This window comes from Stenella coeruleoalba (assembly GCF_951394435.1).
Source record: "Stenella coeruleoalba genome assembly, contig: scaffold_433, whole genome shotgun sequence".
In the NCBI taxonomy this organism is placed as follows: domain Eukaryota; kingdom Metazoa; phylum Chordata; class Mammalia; order Artiodactyla; family Delphinidae; genus Stenella; species Stenella coeruleoalba.
The window spans coordinates 99,748-123,554 of NW_027645968.1; the positions used below are offsets into that span (position 1 = coordinate 99,748).

Below are 23,807 nucleotides of genomic sequence, written 5' to 3' on the forward strand. Positions count from 1 at the left end.
TTGTTTGGCCTCACTGTGCTTCAGACAGACGAACCTGCATTCGGTAACAACCTGACCAGTTTTACCAGCGTCCCCTGATAATGTGTCAGATATTCAAGTTTTAGGGCCCTGTCCCAGCCCTATGGGATCAGCAACTCTGGTGGGGCTCAGTGATCTCTGTTACAACAGGCCCTCCAGATGATTTTTATTCACCTTAAAGTTTGAAAATATCTGCATTGTCAGCTGGCCAAAGCGTCCACCAGCAGGTGAAGGGGATTGGTGCCTGGAAAAGATAGGGACCAGCCAAGGCAAGTACAGCAGCATTTGCCGTGGTAGTAATGGAGAATGCCTTTTCTCCACTGGTTGGCACAGACTAGGATCTGGGAGCAGTGGCAGGGTTATTTAGGATGCTTTACATTTCAATGTAGAGGGACCGCTGTCCTGGTTTGCCAGGGACTTCCCCTGTGTGAGCACTTAAAATCTCATCCTGGCAAACCCCTTAGCCCTGGGTTTGAAAAACGTAGGGAATAACATGAAATTTAGGGGAAACATGATCTAGGTTTTGGGCAAGTCACAAGTGCTAATTAAAGCTAAGCAAGTATGGACAACACTAGCGTTCTTTAGCCCTTTGCGGGGAGGTAAATCTGATTGGGTGAAAGGACTTATTGTTAAGAGATCTTTGTAGAAACATCCCCTTCTGCTTAGTCCGCTGGTTCTCAGTTCTGGCTAGACATTGGCATCGTCTGAGGAGATTTAAAATGATTTTATTGGTCTACGATGACCAACCGTCAGTGTGAGGGTTTTTAAAAAGTGCTTCAGATGATTCTAATGCACAACCAAATTTAGGTGCCACTGCTTAAGCTTTTGAACCGCTGCTGCATATTTGCACCTCATCTTCCTATGAGAATATCCAACTGTAGTTGAGGTTTGTTTTTTTTTCTTTTTCTAACTGTCTTATTATAAGATTTACTGTCTTAAATAAGGTTGAATGTACAGAAAATCTTGCTAGTCCATCTGGTATAGCTGGATACTTAGAATAATATAGTTAAGATATATACCATTTAAGTATTGTGACTGGCCTTTTTTTGAAATTAACATATGCATTGAATTAGTATGTTCTCTTTTGAAGTTGTTATGTTGGGGAGCTATACCTCTAATCTGCCATTACTAAATATCTGGACACCTCTTATTAGGAATTGCTTTTAGAAATCTTTAGGGATTAAAACCAAGATTGCTGTATTATTTGTACTGGAACCACAAAAACCTCACAGAGTTCCCCCGCTGTACCTTCTACCCCCATCTCTAACCCTTGGCAACTTCTAATCTGTTCTCCATCTCCACGGTTTTGTTATTTTAAGAATAATATGTAAACATAATCATGAATTACTTAATCTTCGGAGATCGGCTTTTCAAAATTTTTCCCTCGGCATCATTCCCTTGAAGTTCATTTCAATTTTTGCATATATTAATAATTTGTTCCAGAAACCTCCGGGAAGATGGCAGAAGAGTAAGACGCGGAGATCACCTTCCTCCCCACAGATACACCAGAAATACATCTACGCGTGGAACAACTCCTACGGAGCACCTACTGAACGCTGGCAGAAGACCTCAGACCTCCCAAAAGGCAAGGAACCCCCCACGTACCTGGTTAGGGCAAAAGAAAAAACTAAACAGAGACAAAAGGATAGGGACGGGTCCTGCACCAGCGGGAGAGAGCTGTGAAGGAGGAAAAGTGTCCACACCCTAGGAGCCCCTTCGCGGGCGGAGACTTCGGGTGGCGGAGTGGGGGAGCTTGGGAGCCACGGAGGAGAGCACAGCAACAGGGGTGCGGAGGGCAAAGCGGAGAGATTCCAGCGCAGAGGATCGGGCCGAACGGCACTCACCAGCCGAGAGGCTTGTCTGCTCACCCGCCGGGGCGGGCGGGGCTGGGAGCTGAGGCTCCGGCTTCTGTCGGAGCGCCGGGAGAGGACTGGGGTTGGCGGCGTGAGCACAGCCTGCAGGGCGTTGGTGCGGCCGCGGCTAGCCGGGAGGGAGTCCGAGGAGGGGTCTGGACCTGCCGAATAGGCAAGAGACTTTTTCTTCCCTCTTTGTTTCCTGGTGCGCGAGGAGAGGGGATTAAGAACGCTGCTTGGGAGAGCTCCAGGGACGGGCGCGAGCCGCGGCTAAAAGTGCGGAGCCCAGAGACGGACATGGGACGCTAAGGCCGCTGCTGCCGCCGCCAGGAGGCCTGTGTGCGAACACAGGTCACTAGCCACACGCCCTTCCGGGGAGCCTGTGCAGCCTGCCACTGCCAGGGTCCCGGGATCCAGGGACGGCTCCCCCGGGAGAACGCACGGCGCGCCTCAGGCTGCAACGTCACGCCGGCCTCTGCCGCTGCAGGCCCGCCCTGCACTCCGTGACCCTCCCTACCCCCCCCCCCCCCCCCCCCCGCCTGGGTGAGCCAGAGCCTCCGAATCAGCGGCTCCTTTAGCCCCGTCCTGTCTGAGCAAAGAACAGACGCCCTCCAGCGACCTACACGCACAGGCGGGGCCAAATCCAAAGCTGAGCCCCTGGGAACTGTGAGAACAAAGAAGAGAAAGGGAAATCTCTCCCAGCAGCCTCAGAAGCAGCGGATTAAAGCTCCACAATCAACTTGATATACCCTGCATCTGTGGAATACATGAATAGACAACGAATCATCCCAAATTAAGGAGCCCTGTGGATGAAAGGCTCTTGGTGCTGCAGCCAGGAGTCAGTGCTGTGCCTCTGAGGTGGGAGAGCCAACTTCAGGACACTGGTCCACAAGAGGCCTCCCAGCTGCACATAATATCAAACAGCGAAAATCTCCCAGAGATCTCCATCTCAACGCCAGCACCCAGCTTCACTCAACGACCAGCAAGCTACAGTGCTGGACATCCTATGCCAAACAACTAGCAAGACAGGAACACAACCCCACCCATTAGCAGAGAGGCTGCCCAAAATCATAATAAGTCTACAGACACCCCAAAACACACCACCAGACGTGGACCTGCCCACCAGAAAGACAAGATCCAGCCTCATCCACCAGAACACAGGCACTAGTACCATCCACCAGGAAGCCTACACAACCCACTGAACCAAACTTAGCCACCGGGGACAGACACAAAAAACAACAGGAACTACGAACCTTCAGCCTGCAAGAAAGGAGACCCCAAACACAGTAAGATAAGCAAAATGAAAAGACAGAAAAACACACAGCAGATGAAGGAGCAAGATAAAAACCCACCAGACCTAACAAATGAAGAGGAAATAGGCAGTCTACCTGAAAAAGAATTCAGAATAATGATAGTAAGGTTGATCCGAAATCTTGGAGATAGAATGGACAATAGAATGGACAAATTGCAAGAATCAGTTAACAAGGACCTAGAAGAACTAAAGATGAAACAAGCAACGATGAACAACACAATAAATGAAATTAAAAGTACTCTAGATGGGATCAATAGCAGAATAACTGAGGCAGAAGAACGGATAAGTGACCTGGAAGATAAAATAGTGGAAATAACTACTGCAGAGCAGAATAAAGAAAAAAGAATGAAAAGAACTGAGGACAGTCTCAGAGACCTCTGGGACAACATTAAACGCACCAACATTCGAATTATACGGGTTCCAGAAGAAGAAGAGAAAAAGAAAGGGACTGAGAAAATATTTGAAGAGATTATAGTTGAAAACTTCCCTAATATGGGAAAGGAAATAGTTAATCAAGTCCAGGAAGCACAGAGAGTCCCATACAGGATAAATCCAAGGAGAAATACGCCAAGACACATATTAATCAAACTGTCAAAAATTAAATACAAAGAAAACATATTAAAAGCAGCAAGGGAAAAACAACAAATAACACACAAGGGAATCCCCATAAGGTTAACAGCTGATCTTTCAGCAGAAACTCTGCAAGCCAGAAGGGAGTGGCAGGACATATTGAAAGTGTTGAAGGAGAAAAACCTGCAACCAAGATTACTCTACCCAGCAAGGATCTCATTCAGATTTGTTGGAGAAATTAAAACCTTTACAGACAAGCAAAAGCTGAGAGAGTTCAGCACCACCAAACCAGCTCTACAACAACTGCTAAAGGAACTTCTCTAGGCAAGAAACACAAGAGAAGGAAAAGACCTACAATAACGAACCCAAAACAATTAAGAAAATGGGAATGGGAACACACATATCGATAATTACCTTAAATGTAAATGGACTAAATGCTCCCACCAAAAGACACAGATTGGCTGAATGGATACAAAAACAAGACGCATATATTTGCTGTCTACAAGAGACCCACTTCAGACCTAGAGACACATACAGACTGAAAGTAAGGGGATGGAAAAAGGTATTTCATGCAAATAGAAACCAAAAGAAAGCTGGAGTAGCAATTCTCATATCAGACAAAATAGACTTTAAAACAAAGACTATTAGAAGAGACAAAGAAGGACACTACATAACGATCAAGGGATCGATCCAAGAAGAAGATATAACAATTGTAAATATTTATGCACCCAACATAGGAGCACCTCAATACATAAGGCAAATACTGACAGCCATAAAAGGGGAAATCGACAGTAACACATTCATAGTAGGGGACTTTAACACCCCACTTTCACCCATGGACAGATCATCCAAAATGAAAATAAATAAGGAAACACAAGCTTTAAATGATACATTAAACGAGATGGACTTAATTGATATTTATAGGGCATTCCATCCAAAAACAACAGAATATACATTTTTCTCAAGTGCTCGTGGAACATTCTCCAGGATAGATCATATCTTCGGTCACAAATCAAGCCTTGGTAAATTTAAGAAAATTGAAATTGTATCAAGTATCTTTTCCGACCACAATGCTATGAGACTCGATATCAATTACAGGAAATGATCTGTAAAAGAATACAAACACATGGAGGCTAAACAATACACTACTTAATAACGAAGTGATCACTGAAGAAATCAAAGAGGAAATCAAAAAATACCTAGAAACAAATGACAATGGAGACACGATGACTCAAAATCTATGGGATGCAGCAAAAGCAGTGCTAAGAGGGAAGTTTACAGCAATACAATCCTACCTTAAGAAACAGGAAACATCTCGAATAAACAACCTAACCTTGCACCTAAAGCAATTAGAGAAAGAAGAACAAAAAACCCCCAAAGTTAGCAGAAGGAAAGAAATCATAAAAATCAGATCAGAAGTAAATGAAAAAGAAATGAAGGAAACGATAGCAAAGATCAATAAAACTAAAAGCCGGTTCTTTGAAAGGATAAACAAAATTGATAAGCCATTAGCCAGACTCACCAAGAAAAAAAGGGAGAAGACTCAAATCAATAGAATTAGAAATGAAAAAGGAGAAGTAACAACTGACACTGCAGAAATACAAAAGATCATGAGAGATTACTACAAGCAACTCTATGCCAATAAAATGGACAACCTGGAAGAAATGGACAAATTCTTAGAAAGGCACAACCTGCCAAGACTGAATCAGGAAGAAATAGAAAATATGAACAGACCAATCACAAGCACTGAAATTGAAACTGTGATTAAAAATCTTCCAACAAGCAAAAGCCCAGGACCAGATGGCTTCACAGGCGAATTCTATCAAACATTTAGAGAAGAGCTAACACCTATCCTTCTCAGACTCTTCCAAAATATAGCAGAGGGAGGAACACTCCCCAACTCATTCTACGAGGCCACCATCACCCTGATACCAAAACCAGACAAGGGTGTCACAAAGAAAGAAAACTACAGGCCAATATCACTGATGAACATAGATGCAAAGATCCTCAACAAAATACTAGCAGACAGAATCCAACAGCACATTAAACGGATCATACACCATGATCAAGTGGGGTTTATTCCAGGTATGCAAGGATTCTTCAATATATGCAAATCAATCAACGTGATACACCATATTAACAAATTGAAGGAGAAAAACCATATGATCATCTCAATAGATGTAGAGAAAGCTTTTGACAAAATTCAACACCCATTTATGATAAAAACCCTGCAGAAAGTAGGCATAGAGGGAACTTTCCTCAACATAATAAAGGCCATATATGACAAACCCACAGCCAACCACGTCCTCAATGGTGAAAAACTGAAAGCATTTCCACTAAGATCAGGAACAAGACAAGGTTGCCCACTCTCACCACTCTTATTCAACATAGTTTTGGAAGTTTTAGCCACAGCAATCAGAGAGAAAAGGAAATAAAAGGAATCCAAATTGGAAAAGAAGAAGTAAAGCTGTCACTGTTTACAGATGACATGATCCTATACATAGAGAACCCTAAAGATGCTACCAGAAAACTACTAGAGCTAATCAATGAATTTGGTAAAGTGACAGGATACAAAATTAATGCACAGAAATCTCTGGCATTCCTATATACTAATGATGAAAAATCTGAAAGTGAAATCAAGAAAACACTCCCATTTACCATTGCAACAAAAAGAATAAAATATCTAGGAATAAACCTACCTAAGGAGACAAAAGACCTGTATGCAGAAAATTATAAGACACTGATGAAAGAAATTAAAGATGATACAAATAGATGGAGAGATATACCATGTTCTTGGATTGGAAGAATCAACATTGTGAAAATGACTCTACTACCCAAAGCAATCTATAGATTCAATGCAATCCCTATGAAACTACCACTGGCATTTTTCACAGAACTAGAACAAAAAATTTTGCAATTTGTATGGAAACACAAAAGACCCCGAATAGCCAAAGCAATCTTGAGAACGAAAGAAGGAACTGGAGGAATCAGGCTCCCTGACTTCAGACTATACTACAAAGCTACAGTTATCAAGACGGTGTGGTACTGGCACAAAAACAGAAAGATAGATCAATGGAACAGGATAGAAAGCCCAGAGAGAAACCCATGCACATATGGACACCTTATCTTTGATAAAGGTGGCAGTAATGTACAGTGGAGAAAGGACAGCCTCTTCAATGAGTGGTGCTGGGAAAACTGGACAGGTACATGTAAAAGTATGAGATTAGATCACTCCCTAACACCATACACAAAAATAAGCTCAAAATGGATTAAAGACCTAAATGTAAGGCCAGAAACTATCAAACTATTAGAGGAAAACATAGGCAGGACAGTCTATGACATAAATCACAGCAAGGTCCTTTTTGACCCACCTCCTAGAGTAATGGAAATAAAAACAAAAGTAAACAAATGGGACCTAATGAAACTTCAAAGCTGTTGCGCAGCAAAGGAAACCATAAAGAAGACCAAAAGACAACCCTCAGAATGGGAGAAAATATTTGCAAATGAAGCAACTGACAAAGGATTAATCTCCAAAATTTATAAGCAGCTCATGCAGCTTAATAACAAGAAAACAAACAACCCAATCCAAAAATGGGCAGAAGACCTAAATAGACATTTCTCCAAAGAAGATACACAGACTGCCAACAAACACATGAAAGAATGCTCAACATCACTAATCATTAGAGAAATGCAAATCAAAACTACAATGAGATATCATCTCACACCAGTCAGAATGGCCATCATCAAAAAATCTACAAACAATAAATGCTGGAGAGGGTGTGGAGAAAAGGGAACCCTCTTACACTGTTGGTGGGAATGTAAATTGATACAGCCAGTGTGGAGAACAGTATGGAGGTTCCTTAAAAAGCTACAAATAGAACTACCATATGACCCAGCAATCCCACTACTGGGCATATACCCTGAGAAAACCATAATTCAAAAAGAGTCATGTACCAAAATGTTCATTGCAGCTCTATTTACAATAGCCCGGAGATGGAAACAACCTAAGTGCCCACCATCGGATGAATGGATAAAGAAGATGTGGCACATATATACAATGGAATATTACTCAGCCATAAAAAGAAACGAAATTGAGCTATTTGTAATGAGGTGGATAGACCTAGAGTTTGTCATACAGAGTGAAGTAAGTCAGAAAGAGAGAGACAAATACCGTATGCTAACACATATATATGGAATTTAAGAAAAAAAAATGTCATGAAAAACCTAGGGGTGAAACAGGAATAAAGACACAGACTTACTAGAGAATGGACTTGAGGCTATGGGGAGGGGGAAGGGTAAACGGTGACAAAGCGAGAAAGAGGCATGGACATATATACACTACCAAACGCAAGGTAGATAGCTAGTGGGAAGCAGCCACATAGCACAGGGAGATCAGCTCGGTGCTTTGTGACCGCCTGGAGGGGTGGGATAGGGAGGGTGGGAGGGAGGGAGACGCAAGCGGGAAGAGATATGGGAACATATGTGTATATATAACTGATTCATTTTGTTGTGAAGCTGAAACTAACATACCATTGTAAAGCAATTATACTCCAATAAAGATGTTAAAAAAATAATTTGTTCCTTTTTGTTGCTCGGTAGTATTCTATCATCAGATTTTATCACAATTTGTTTCAACATTCATCCACTGAAAGACATTTGAGTAGTTGCCAGTTTTTGGCTATTATAAATAAAACTGCTATGAACATTTATGTGTAAGTTTCTGTGGGAACTTAATTAAGTTTTTGTTTCTTTTGGATAAATGCTCAAGAGTACAATTACTGCGTTGTAGGGTGAATCTACTTTTAGGATTAAAAGAGACTGTCAAGCTGTTGATCAGAGTGGCTAAACCATTTTATTTTCCCACCAGTGATGTGATATAATTTTTCTATGTACTCGCCAGCATTTGATGTTGTCACTATACTTTAATTTTAGTTACTCTCTGACATCTCATTATGGTCTTAATTTGCATTTCCCTAATGGCTAATGATGCTGAGCATCTTTTCATGTGCTCCTTTGCCGTGTGTATATTCTCTTCCATGAAATGTCTGTTCCTGTCTTCTGCCTATTTTCTAGTTGGATTTTTTTAAGTTGTTTGGAGAGTTTTTTGTATATTATAGATACAAGTCATTTGTCTCATATGGGATTTTCAAATATGTTTTCCTACTGTGTAATTTGAGTTTTCATCCACTTAAAAGGATCTTCTATGAAGCATTTTTAACTCATTTTGATGAGATCCAATTTATCAGTTTTTGCCTTTATTGATCATACTTTTGGTGTCAAGTCTAAGAATTATTCCCCTTGTTCTAGATGCCAAACATTTTCTCCTATTTTTTTTCTAAAAATGCCCTGCTTTTACATTTAAGATTATGATCCACTTTGATTTAATTTTTGCGTAAGGTGTGGAGGTTAAGGTTCATTTTTTGTTTGTTTTTGTCGAGGGATGTCCAACTGTTTCAGTACCATTTTTTGAAAAGTCTATTCTTCCTTGATAGCTTTTGCACTGCTGTCAAAAACAAGTTATGTGTGTTTATGTCAGTCTATTTCTGGGTTCTCTATTCCATTCCATTGATCTATGTATCTACCCTCCATCATTACTGCAAAATCTTGTAATTGGGTAGATTAATTCCTCCCATTTTCATCTTCCTTTACAAGTTGTTTTAGCTATTCTTCAGCCTCTTCTTACCATATAAATCTTAGAATAAGCTTGTCTATATCCACAGAAACCTTGAGGGCATTTTAAGAGTAATTGTGTTAAGCCTCTTAACTTGGGGAGAATTGACATCTTTACCATGTTGTGTTTTCTAATCCATGAACAAGGTATGTCTCCCTATTTGTTTGGGACTTAAAAATTTTTCTTCATCAGCATTTTGTAATTTTCAGTCTAGAGGTCCTATAAATGTCTTATTGGGCTTATATTTAGGTATTTATTTAGGTCAGTTGTAAATGGCATCACATATTTTTATTTAAGCTTCTACACATTTGTTATTAATATATAATTTGATAAAATTGTGGTGATCTTGTACTCTAAATCATTTACAAACTAATATTATTTCTCAAGCTTTTTGTGGATTCCTTGGTATTTTCTCCATTTAGATTATCATCTCATCTTCAGATACAGACAGTTTTACTTTTCCTTATTCAGTATAATAGGATATATTACTATTCAACATTCAGTAGGATATGTTCCTTCCTATGCAACGTAGTAGGAATAGTCCTTTTATCTTTTAAATAAACTTTTTTAAAAATTTAACTTTTAAATTTATGTATTTATTTATTTTTGCTTTATTTTCTTACTAGACCCTCCAGTGATATATTTAATAAAAGTGGTGAGAGCAGATATCGGTGCCTTGTTTCTGATCTTACAGAGAAAGCATCCAGTCTTCCACAGTTAAATATCATGTCGGTATAGGTTGTTTGTAGATCATCTTTATGAGTTTCAGTATGCTCCTTTTCTATTCCTAGTTTGCTTGGAGTTTTTTTCTTCTTTTTTTAAAATCATGAATGGGATTGGATTTTGTCAAATGCTTTCTCTGCATTAATGGATAGGATCACATGACTTTTCCCCCTTAATCTATTGGATATGGTGGATTACACTGTTTAATTTTCAAATATTTAACCAACTTTGCATAACTGGAATAAATCCCACTTGGTCATGGTATATTATTCTTTTCATATATTTCTGGATTTAATTTGCTAATATTTGCCTGAGGGTTTTTCAGCCAATTTCATAAAAAATATTGGTCTGTAGGTTTCTTCTTTCTATACTATCCCTGTCTGGTTTTGGTATCAAGGTAATACTGCCTTCATAAAATTAATTAGAAACTGTTCCCTCTACTTCTATTTCTTATCAAATCATGTAAAATTGGTGTTAATTCTTTAAGTCTTGGGTAAAAGTGAAACATCTAAGCCTGAACATTTCTTTTGGGAGTTTTTAAATGAAAAACCAGTGTTTCTAATGGTTACAGGAAAATTGAGATTATCTATTTCATCTTGGCTGAGTTTTGGTAGTTTTGGGTGTAGAAACATTGGCCCATTTCATCTACATTTTTGAATTTGTAGTGTAGACTTGTTCATAGTAACTTGTCCCTCATTAACCTGCAGGATATGTCATGGTATCCCTGGTTGCATTTCTGATATCTGTGATTTGTGCCATCTCTCTGTTTATCTTTATCAGTCTTGCTAGATCTTTATTGGTTAGATTGCTTATTTCAAAGAACCAGCCTTTTGTTTCATTGATTTCCCCCCCTATTTTCCTGTTTTCAGTTTCATGGATTTCTGTTTCATCTTTATTATTTCCTTCTTTCTGCTTGTTTAGTGTTTTTTCCTCTTCCTTTTTTACTATTTTAATATAGAAAATTAGATTATTGCTTTGAAATATTTTCTTTCCCAATTTAGTGCTATAAACTTCCCTTTCAGCATTGCTTTCGCTTCATTCCGCAAACTTTGATCTGTTATATCTCCATTTTCTTTTATTCTATGCATTTAAAAATTTTTTTCTTGATGCTCTCTTTTTTACCCATGAGTTATTTGGAAGTGTGATGTTTAGTTTTCATGTGATTGAAGGTTTTCCTGTTGTCTTTCTCTTATTGATTTCTAGTCTGATTCCATTATGGCTAGAGAACATACTCTCTATGATTTTAATTCTTTTAAATCTGCTAATGTTTTTTTATCGCCCAGTATATGGTATATGAGTGAATGTTCCATGGACACTTGAATATGTATTCTGCTCTTACTGAGTGTGTTCTTTAAATGTCAGTTATATCCTGTTGATTGATGATGTTTTCAGTTCTTCCATATCCTTGCTGATTTTTCTCTCTGGTAGTTGTATAAATTGCTGTGTTGAAGTCTCAAATAATAATTGTGGATTTAAAACTTTCTCCTTTTACCTTTTTCAGTGTTTGCTTCATGCATTTTGAAGTTCTGTTGTTTGGTGCACACACATTTAGTATCACTAGGTCATCTAGGTGGATTATTCCTGTTATCTTTAGGTAATGACCCTCTTTGCCCCTAATAATTTCCTTTTCTCTGAAGTCTACTTTGTCTGACATTAATATAGCCATTCCTGCTTTTTCTGATTAATGTTCACATGATATATCATTTTCATCCTTTTACTTTGAACTACCTATATCATGATGTTTAAAGTAAGCTTCTTATAGACAGTATATAGTTGGATCATGCTTGCGATTTTTTAATCTACTCTTCCAATCTCTGTCTTTGACTTGGTTATTTAGATCATTTACTGTTAATGTAATTATTGCCATGTCAAAGATTTGGTCTACCATGTTATTTTTTGTTTTGTCTTTTACCTTAGTTTCTCAATCCTGTGTTTCCCTTATTTTTCCTTCTTGTGGGTTACTTAAACATTTTTTAATAAGTCCATTTTAATTTAATTCATTTATAATCATTTGTGTATACTGTTGGTATAGTTTTCTTAGTGGTTGCTTTTGGCATTACAGTATACATATGTAACTTATCATAGCCTACTGGAATCAGCGTTTCATTACTTCAAGTGAAGTTTCAAAATTTTACTTCCATTTAGGTCTCTTAATATTCCCCAGTTTTAAAGTATGATTTTCTGTAGTATTTCCTTTCTCTACATTGAGAACCCCATCAGATGGTGTCATCATTTTTGCTTTGACCATCATATAGAATTTAAGAAACTCATGAGGCTAATGATAGTCTCTTATATTTACCCCATTTGTTTTCACCCATTCCATTGTTCCCCTTTTCTTTCTGAAGTTCCCAGTCTTCTGTTATTGTTTATGTTTTCATAACAGTAGGTGATATCTTGGATTTCCAGTGCAACTGGATATGAGTTTCAGGAAACACTGAGCCTGGCTCACTTAATGCTACTGAGTTGGAGGGTTTGTATACGTTGGGCCTGTTGGCACAGCAGATGCTAGCAGATTAGACTAATGTTGATGGGACTAGTGCCACAGGAGGATGGGTTCCCATTCAGGCTATGCTGCTGCTACAGTAGATCAAGTCCCCCTCTACCCCAAGTGTGGGGCAGTGACCTGCTGCTGTCACTGCTTTGTATTAGGCTCCTTTTGCCTCAGGTGTGTGGTGGGATCCCTTGGAAGCTGCTGCTGCTGCTGCTGTCAATCACAAGGTTAAATTCATTTCAGAAATACTTAAGTATAAATATATAGCCTGGCTCTTGTAGGACCTCTGTTTTTTTTTTTTATTGCTTTCATACAAATTATCCCAAATTTAGTGACTCAAAACAACGTAAATTTATTACCTTACAAGTCTGACATTGGTCTCAATTAAGTAAAAGTGTTGGCAGGATCAACAGATGAATGGATAAAGATGTGGCACATATATACAATGGAATATTACTGAGCCATAAAAAGAAATGAAATTGACTTATTTGTAGTGAGGTGGATTGACCTAGAGACTGTCATACAGAGTGAAGTAAGTCAGAAAGAGAAAAACAAATACCATATGCTAACACATATATATGGAATCTAAAAAAACAAGAAAAAATGGTTATGAAGAACCTAGGGGCAGGGCAGGAATAAAGACGCAGCCATAGAGAGTGGACTTGAGGACACAGGGACGGGGAAGGGTAATCTGGGATGAAGTGAGAGAGTGGCATGGACATATATACACTACCAAATGTAAAATAGCTAGCTAGTGGGAAGCAGCCACAAAGCACAGGGAGATCAGCTCTGTGCTTTGTGTCCACCTAGATGTGTGGGATAGGGAAGGGAGGGTGGGAGGGAGATGCAAGAGGGAGGCGATATGGGGATATATGTATATGTATAGCTGATTCACTTTGTTATGAAGCAGAAACTAACACGCCATTGTAAAGCAATTATACGCCAATAAAGATGGTTAAAAAAGAAAAAAAAGTGTTGGCAGAGCTACATTCTTTTCTGGAGGCTCTTAGGGGTGTTTCTGTTCCCTGGACTTTATCCGCTTCCAGCGGTCACTTGTAGTCCTTGACTCAGAGTCCCCTTTCTCCACCTACAAACCCCAAAATGTTGCATCTCTCTGATTCTGCTTCTATTAGGACATCTCTCTCTTTCTCTTTCTACAGTTGGGAATGGTTTTCTGCTTTTAAGGACTCATGCAATTAGATTTGTTCCATGAGGTAGTCCAGGATAATCTTTCTATCTCAAGGCCTATAACTTCAGTCATATCTGCAAAGTCCTCTTTACCATGTAAAGTAACATATTATTGGGTTCTAGGGATTAGGGTGAGGGCATTTTTAGGAGCCATTATGCTGCCTACCACACCCTTAACAAGTGACCTTGAGAAAATTACTGAGACTTTAAAGCCTTACTTTCCTCAAACATAAAATGGAAAGAAAGATAACTAGTTAATATCATGAAAGTGAAACAGTATATATGAAATCAACTAATTCAAAAAATAAGATTTCTTCTTTTTCTTTATGATTGGCATGATTCTCAGAGTTCAGTTACTTGAAGAGTTACTTTTTTTTAAACAGAACTAAGGAATTTCAGGGTTCAGGTGCTGTAAGATTGTCTGAATTATCTGAGTAACAATTAGCTAAGCACAGGTGTAAAGCATTTGATTTACTCCCTGGTGTCCTTTATCTTCTCATCCCACTAAACCCATATCCCTTGTCTAGCTCCAGCCAGTAGAGTCAGAGCTTGTTTTACTGTTTAACTAAAGTTCAATTTAAATTTGCTCTACCTCTCCAGATTCTCAGCCCTGGTTGCATATTATATTCACCTGGGGAGATTTCAAGACCTACTTGATGCCAAAGTTTTACCTATCATGGATATTTGAGGAGGGACCTGGAATGAAATGCTCTAGCTTATGGTTTGGGGAGCCAAATCATAGTCTACACTGAGCCAAATCATTTGCAAGATCAGCTCTAAAAAGCAATTTATCTGTGGTGACTGATGCTCTTCCTTTGTCAGTATGCTTGTCCCTCTCTGGGGGAAAAGAAGAAGGGGAAAAAAACCCCAGCGGTTGGGCTCCCTGAATTATAACCTGATGCTGTGGAATTAGTGTTGGCTCAGAGCGCACATCTTCGGATACCCATTCTCTCTCCTGCTTCCTTGCATGAGCTTATATCTTTGGGCAGTTTTTCATCCACCACCCTCTTTTGCTTCTAATCTTAGCAAGTAAAGTCTCTCCTTAATGAAACAGCATTTCATGAGACTTACTGGGAGCATAGGTCTGTTCCAGACCTATCCTATGTTAGCTAAAGCAGATATAAGTGATGTATTTCTGGCATTCATCCTTGTGGGTTGGAGAGAGAAGACAGAATTTTATCCTTTAGGTGTCATATGACTGGGCAAATGGGCTCATTCCCTCTACTGCCTACCATGTAAAATACTGAGGGTATTACCTCTAGAAGGTATCTTCTAGGTATCAAAATAGCTCAGATAAGTCATATTTCTCAGTAAAAGGTGACAAAACTATGGCTTAGGTGGTGAATTTTCCATGTCAATTTGTCTGGGCCACCATGCCCAGTTATTTGGTCAAATATTATTCTGGATATTTCTGTGATGGTGTTTTTGTGTTTTTAAAAATTTTTATGTTTTATTTATTTATATTTTTGGCTGCATTGGGTCTTCGTTGCTGCACATGGGCTTTCTCTATTTGCAGCAAGCGAGGGCTACTCTTTGTTGTGGTGTGCGGGCTTCTCATTGCGGTGGCTTCTCTTGTTGCAGAGCATGGGCGCTAGGTGCACGGGCTCAGTAGCTGTGGTGCATGGGCTTAGTTGCTCTATGGCATGTGAGATCTTCCCAGACCAGGGCTCAAACCCGTGTCCCCTGCATTGGCAGGCGGATTCTTAACCACTATGCCACCAGGGTGTTTTTGGATGAAATTCATAATTAAATTTGTGGTGGACTTTGAGTAAAGCAGATTATCCTCCATAATATGCATGGGCCTCATCCAATCAGGTGAAGCTCTTAATAAAGACTGACCTCCCTGTCACAAAAAGGAATTCTGCCAGAAGACTTACAGAAATTGAACTGCAACTCTTCCGAGTCTCTAGACAGCCTAACCTGCAGATTTTGAATTTACCAAGCCTCTATTATTGTGTGAACCAATTGTTTAAAATCTCTCTCTCTTTCTCTATCTTTATATAGATATGGATATAGATCTAGGTATCAATATCGATATCTAGATCTATATCTGTCAGTATATATGGGCACATTGTATACACATGCTGTTGGTTCTGTTTTTCTGGAGAACCTTGACTAATACAGTGGCCCATATAAATAAAAGGATGAACCCAAGTTCACCCAGGTAGAAAGTAGTACAATGAGAACTGGAACTTAAGGCCTCATGACTCATTCAGCTGTGAACACTGACCCAGAACTGGCGTCCGCACACTCTGGCCCACTGATCAGATCTCGCTTGACTCCTGGTTTTGTACATAACGTTTTGCTTGAACCCAGCCGCACTCATTCATTAACGTATCGTGCATGGCTGTTTCTGTGCTACAGCAGCAGATGGGCAGTTGCAATGGAGACGTATGGTACAGAAAATCCAAAATATTTACTATCTGACCCTTTACAAAGAAGATCTGCTGACCCCTGCTCTAGGATGCCATCTGATTTCTGATAGCACCGAGGAGAATAATTCATGCACATTGGGATAGATTGTTAATCTCATGTCCTCCTTAGGTCAAAGATCTCTTAAATGCTCACCCTTGCAATAGCCAGCTTGGGGAGCATTGTCTGAGGATGCAGAAATTTTTCTTGCCAGGTCTTTCCAATCCACACTGCTCCCTGACTATGGTTCTTAAAACCTTTTTTTTTTTAAAATTTTTATTGGAGTATAGTTGATTTACAGTGTTGTGTTAGTTTCAGGTGTACAGCAAAGTTAATCAGTTATACATGTACATATATCCACTTTTTTTTTTTTTCTTTTTTCAGTACGCGGGCCTCTCACTGTTGTGGCCTTTCCCGTTGTGGAGCACAGGCTCCAGACGCGCAGGCTCAGCAGCCATGGCTCACGGGCCCAGCCGCTCCGCGGCATGTGGGATCTTCGCGGACCGGGGCACGAACCCGTGTCCCCTGCATCGGCAGGCGGACTCTCAACCACTGTGCCACCAGGGAAGCCCCACTTTTATTTTTTTTTTTGGAGTCTTTTCCAAATAGCCCATTACAGAGTACTGAATGGAGTTCCCTGGGCTAATAAGAAGAGCAGGTTCTTACTAGTTATCTATTTTATGTATAGTAGTGTGTATATTTCAGTCCCAATCTCCCAATTTAGCCTCCCCGCCACAATCCCCTGGTAACCCTAAGTTTGTTTTCTACATCCGTGCCTCTACTTCTAAAACCTGTCTATTTTAACCAACTACCACTCATTGCTTACTGTCTCTGGCTTCATGTACTTGATAATAAATCTACTTCTTGTTCTATCCTGGATGACATGTTCCAAGGACTGAGATAATATCTTATTCTACATAATTTGTCCTTGATATTGTCTATCTTGGGGTCTTCATCTATGTCCCAAAGAAGACAGTCACTCTGTCTTCTAGTACTACTATTAATACCACATTTTATGGCATGAATTTGACCCAATGCACTGAACTATCCCTTTAGAAGCTGTATGCAACCTGTCACTGGGTTTTAGCACAGGGGTAGAACTCAGATTAGTGATCATATATAAACAAATCTACTTGACCAGAAACTTTTTGTCTCACCATTTATTACACAAGTAACTTCTGTCTTTGCATCTATGATGTAAATATTTTTAATCTCCTAAATTATCTGAAAAATTATTTAGAGCTTCCATTTCAGTAGGCATTGGAATTGCTGTGTTATGACTATTTCATTAGTTTATTTCCAAGTGTTAAATTAGGCTTCAAGCTTTGGCCAAGAGTAGACAGGAAAGGGTTTCAAAGAAATGAAGAGTGGGAAAAACTTCTGATGCAAGGGAGACTTAATAAAGATTTGATTTTGAATCAATAATTTATAATAAAAGTTTGAGTTTGAATCAATAATTTATGTCATTGCAAAATAGCTCCCTGGTAAAATTCCATTCTTTGGTAATCATTAAGTACAGAAATTAACAATCAAAATATGCAGTGACCGTCTTCATTTTCTAAAAACAAACCTATATCTAGATGAGAGGAGAATTCATCTCGTAACTCAGGCTCTGGACTTACGACTCCAAGTTCTGTCTTCTTTCAACCATACCTGCTAAGTTTGTCTAACTTCTTGAGCATGAGGTAATGGTGTCAGCTTTCATCCCCTTCCTCAGTATATAGCTTGGTGAGTATGAGTAAGGGATCTAAAACTTGAGAAGCTGGGTTCAAATCTTGACTCTAAAATTTACTTGTTGAGTACTCTTGAGCATGTTATCTGTTTTTGCCTCAGTTTTCTCATCTATAAAATAGAGATACCATTCCTTCTCTCAGGGAGTTGCTATGAGGGTGAAAGAGAAAATTCATACAATGCAAGAATTTATCAGTTCTTGGAACACAATAAATACCGAAAAATAATGTTAGCCATTATCAAGGCCCCCTCATTTTATGGATAATATAGATTAGTTTATATAGGTCTAATATTTACATATGCATAAACATTTTGTACCTATGTGTGTGTATACGTTCTTCTTAGAAAGTGAGCAGTCAACATTCACATCTAAAAATCTGTGCTCTGTGAAATGTAGATCTCCTGTGTACAGACACAGTGCTATAGTTATCTATTGCTACATAATAAAGAAGTCCAAACTTAGTGGTGAAATAAACAAAAATTTTAATATGTGCCCAGATTCTGTGGGTCAGCAATTCAAACAGTACACAGAGGAGATGGCTTGTCTCTACGCCATGACTGATATCTGAAACCTCAGCTCATGAGGATTCGGATGGCTGGAGCTGGAATCATCTAGATAATTTTAATTCACATGTCTGGCCCTTGAAGACTGGGCCCAACAAGGACTGTTGACTGGAGTGCCTATAGATGGCTGCCCAGGTGGCTTGGACTTCTCATAACGTGGTAGTTAGGATTCAAGATAGAGTATCCCAAGAGAATGAGTGTCCAGGGTTGAAGCATTCCACGAGAATCATGCAAAAGCTGCATGACCTTTTATGACCTAGTCTTAGATGTTACATAGCATCACTTTCATTATATACTATTGCAGGCGTTGGAGACCTTTTTCCATAAAGTGTCAGACAGTCAATATTTTAGGCTTTACAAGCCATACAGTCTCTTTTGCAACTACTTAGCTCTGCTGCTGTGATGTGAAAACAGACACAAACAATACATATACTAAGGAACATGGCTGTGTTCCAATAAAGCTTCATTTATAAAAGCTGGTAGAGGCCTAGACTTGGCCCACCAGCCATAATTTACTGACCCCTGCTCTATTGTTTGAAGCCATGGAAAGCCTGCCCAAATTCAAGGGAAAACGCCCACAATCTGGATGCGAAGAATGGCAGTGAATCTGAGACCCTGTATTAAAACCACGACATATGGGATATTTATAAGAGGATCTGTCTGCATACCTTGTTTCTCCCATGTATGGTGGGTATGAGGTATTGGGACATCTTACATCTCTGTAAGCCTGGGTCAGGGTCAAAGTTGGAATCTGAACTCAATGACCTTGATTTCTGGAATAATCGGTAACTCTAATTATGATTTGCTTACACTCCTTACCCCAATAAATATACCACAAAAGATAGATTTCAAGTAAACAATTGCTTTATGGCAAATTTTTATCAAGTCTCCATTGACTGAATTATTCCATTTTGGTTGGAAAGCATGAGCTTTTTTCTTTCCTAAAGAGATCTGCAACTTTTCAGATGTGGCATTTCATTCTACTGAGAGGATGATGTAGGTTTTTATAAACGGAAAAAGCAGGGCAGGCTGAGTTCACTCAGATCGTACTAGTGCTTAAAGGAATAACCGAAACTGGAACACAGGCTTCCAGGTTTTCCTGTCCTGTGCTCTTTCCGGTAGGTGCCATTGTCTGCTGGGTCTGGCGGTAATAATTTCTGACCTTTACCTCTCTACGCTCTTGTGAAGTGGTTTGGGGCTTTGTTAGCTTTCTTATGAGTTTGTACTAAATTGTGTCCATAAAGTAGGCTGAATTCCTCAGGGAAGGATGATAGCTGTTACTGTGTTATTACTGCAAATGTTGTGTTGGTTACCTTTTTTTCTTTTCTTTTGTCCAGTTGTATCCTGAACTTAAAAGTTATATTATCCGAAATGAAAGATGTGCATCTGGTAGAAAAGACTAATTTAAGGGATGAAAATTCCTGATGATTGCTTCAGTCAACCCTTAATACACACTGAGCTTCATTAGTAAATAGACAACTCTCAGACCATTCCCTTGGAAGAGGTCGCATAATCAGGCTTTGTGTTGATTTCGCATTCTGTTGGGTAGAGACAGAACAAATTAGAATAATTAGCTGGTACAGGAAAGCACAATGAACTTTCTTCTGTTTTTGTGATGCATCCCATAATAAGGGTTGAAAATGAGACTGGAGGTAAGAACGTGAAACTCAGAAGAGCAAAGGAGAGAGGATATTGTTTCTTTGAAAATATTCTTTCAGTGTTGGCCCAGAAGAAATATGAAGCTGAGGAAATTTTTTTTTAATGATGATTTTTGTGTTGATGATGTGAGTGTGGAATTAGTAAGAATCAGGAAGCAAGCATCCTTTTCCACCAAGGACTTGGGAGCAAATGAAGCCATAAATACTCCCTGCTCTTGGAAACCCTTTTGGAGCAGTAATCAGAGAAGGGTAAAGGCAAAGCCTCAGGGCAGAGGTGTTCAGAGCAAAGGGATAGGAGGAGAACAAAAGGAGAGTGGATATGTTTAGAGCTGTCATTTTGAAATTTACCTGCTTCTGATTCAGTGCTGCTTTGCTGCTCTGTTGGTCCAGTGGAAATCCTCAAAGCAGGAGCAGCCGTATTTTAAAATAATAAGGTTAGAACAAATGACTTTAATCCAGGTCTCTTTAGCTCAAAAGCACAGAGGAGAGTGTGAGGAAAGAGTGAGGCCACAGGGAATTGTTCACTGGGTACCTTTTCCCCAAACCTCACTAACTGGGAGAAACTGACCACTGGATTATGTGCCTTGAAGGAAAGCAAATATGTTGAAAGCAAACAGTGTGGAGCTTGTTTAGAAAGCAAGCTGTATCATTTGGTCACCTGCTGATGATAATAGCATTGGCTGAGACCTGACCATTTACAATGAAGGCACTTCTGTAGGTAATAAGTTCCAGGAGGGCCCGAACTGAGTATGTCTGTTTCAGCATTTAGCATGGTCTAGCATCTGAGAGGCCGGTACATTATTGGCATATAGTAGACTTAAAAATGGATATTTGTGGATTGTCTGAATGAGTGGATGTGTGTGATTCACATCCTATTTGCAGGTCCTATGCCCTACCGTGGATGTTCAACGTCAGGTTGTGAAAGTATTTATGACGGGGATTGGCACTGTTCCCTATCTAATGGATAAAGATTACACATGAAAGGACTTTACATTGACATCCCAACAGCCTCATAGGAATTATTTAACAAAAAAATAAAATTGGATTCTGTATAATTTCTAATTTGTAAGCTGGCCAGAACACTGGTAATTCAGCCAGTCCTCTGGTAGTTCCGATGACGTCCCCATGATCACCCAGGCATAATCAGAATGGCTTTAGGATTTGGGAGCCAAAATGTTCCTCAGTATTTATGGCATTGCTAGTCCATTTAAGAAAATGGAGTATTGAAAAAATAGCTTCAGACACAATATGGCATTTTATGATTTAGCATGAAATCTGAGAAATATAGAGGTTATCGGAAGCCTGCAATGGTAACGTTCCCTCTGCTATTGAAGTTATTGTCTTTAAACAAAGATTCTACATCAGTAATGCTATATATATATATATTTTTTATGATATTCAGGTTAATTTCCTATTCTCTCTAAGGAAGTAATTGGTTGGTTGGTATGGGAGATGGTGTGGCTTCCAAAGGTGAAAAGTATTATTTTGTTGTAATTTCCAGCTACCTAAGGATGGGAGAGGCCCAGGACACTGCAGTCAGTATATTATGTGGAGCACGTTATATTGTGGTTTATTTATGAACTTTTACATGTTTATTTTCTATGCAAGTTTGTGTGCTCCTTTTTGAGTTTGGTAGATAAGTGTTTTGTAACTTTGGAATACTTGGAGTTATATACATACATATATATATATATATATATATATATATATAAAACATATATATATATATATTTTTAATGTAGTAGTTAAAGCCGTGGAGAGTGTACTAGTCTACCTAGGTTCAAACTCTGGCTTTACCCTGTGACTTCCCTGTGGCTTCCTCTGCTCACCTATTAAAAAGGAGGATAATAAGACTGCTGTGGTGAGTTACATACTAAGTGCTATTTAAGCATTTGCTATAATGATCATGTATACTCGAAGGCAAGGAACTTGCCCCTTGATCGTCTCTGTATTCCTAGTGCTTAAGAATTCATACTGCTTTCCTAGTGCATTGTCTTAGGATAGAGATAGCTCAGTACAGTTCTTCTCACTATAAAGTACTGTTACATTGAAAGTCTTTGCTTGTGTACTAATAATCTATGACATATCTGCTGAGGACAAAGAAAGGAATAGTTTTAAAACTGCAATGGATAACAAAAGATTGTATGATGTAATGCCTTTATTATGTAATTATAAAACTAACAAATGATCATGGTAGAAAATTTGAAAAACTCCTAGACAAAAGAGAGGTCAACAAAATTTGGAGTAACTTTCAGAGTGTAGAGTTGTCCATGAATATTAGTGCTTTCATTTTTTCTAGGACTTTAAGTCGACTGCTTCTTAAGAATGTATTCCTGATATTTTACTTTAATGATGTTTTCATCATGGGGACACACACACACACAGAAATCTGTCAAAAAAAAAAGGCATGTAAATCACTGATGTTTCAGATAGCCACATGAAATAAAGTGAGAAAGGTCAACAAGCTGAAAGAATGTGGAGTAGTATCTCCTTAATTGCTTACATAACTCTGATAATTACCTCTTTGTGGATAAAGTAATTAATGGGGAATCTAATTTAAGAAAAAGATATGAACTGCTTGGCTTCTCGAAGCCAAGTATTTCTTTCCACAAAAGGTTACTTTCCACGGCCATTCTTCCTTATTACCCGACAGGGAAAGAGTATTGTATGGCAAAGGATCTTCCTGAAGGAGGGTGCTTCCCACACTGATTGTCATAAGTGACTTCGCGATTACTGTTGCTGTATTACCAAAATCTTAAACTAGGATATTTTTGACAAATGCGGTCCTTAGTTAATTTTTAGAGCTACAAACTGTCAGATGGCTCTGAAATGACAATTGTCTGGCTATTCTTCAGGGTGATCACAATACGGTAATGACCTTGAGGTATCACTAAAAAGCAGGAAGGTGTGAGTCTTCCTTTGGTTCCAGAGTGAAATGCGAGTTGGAGTTGGAGTTGGAAAAGAGGCCCACAACCAAGTGATAGAGAAGGAAATGTGAGGTCATTGGTGAAAAACCAGGTTGAAGTTAAGGTGAAGAGGCATGAGGAAATGGGCAACTGTTCCAGTATTACAAAGATCATCAAGAAGCATATCCATGAATGTGGTTTGTATTGCAATCTGCTGAAAAAGAGACAAATATCCTGGCCTGGCCTTCATGGAGATTATATTTTATTGATTCTGATAATAGATTATTGTTGAAAAGGGCCTCCTATAAATTATAACCATGCAAAGGCAGCAAGATAATTTTTTTTCTTTATGTATGTGTTTCTCATTCCTACTCACTTCTATCTTAGGGGAAGAGAAAATCACAAAAAGCAAAAATGTCAATTCTCAGCTATTCGTTTTCAATATAATTTTTTTTCCAAATTCCAGTGGAGGCAATAGGTTAACTGTTAAGATTTGTAAGCCTCAAAAAGCTAGATTTTTACAAAGTGTAGCCAAATTTTATTCTATAAATAATAGCTTTGCAAATAATATATGGTGATGCAAAGTTGGAAAAAGCTGGTTTTTCTTCCGTGAATGGCTTCACTGTGCTGGGAGAAGAGGCAGAGAAGAAATCAACGTAATTAAACGTGGGGTGAGTTTTCCTGATAGGGGACTCTAGTGCTTTAAAATA

At 39.0% G+C, this 23,807-nt stretch overlaps 1 pseudogene across 1 annotated transcript in view; it reads right to left on the reverse strand.

The window, feature by feature from the left end:
* Positions 1-23,807, reverse strand: part of LOC307181423 (ferritin light chain-like) — a 31,547-nt pseudogene that overhangs the window by 4,410 nt on the left and 3,330 nt on the right. The window lies entirely within an intron of this gene.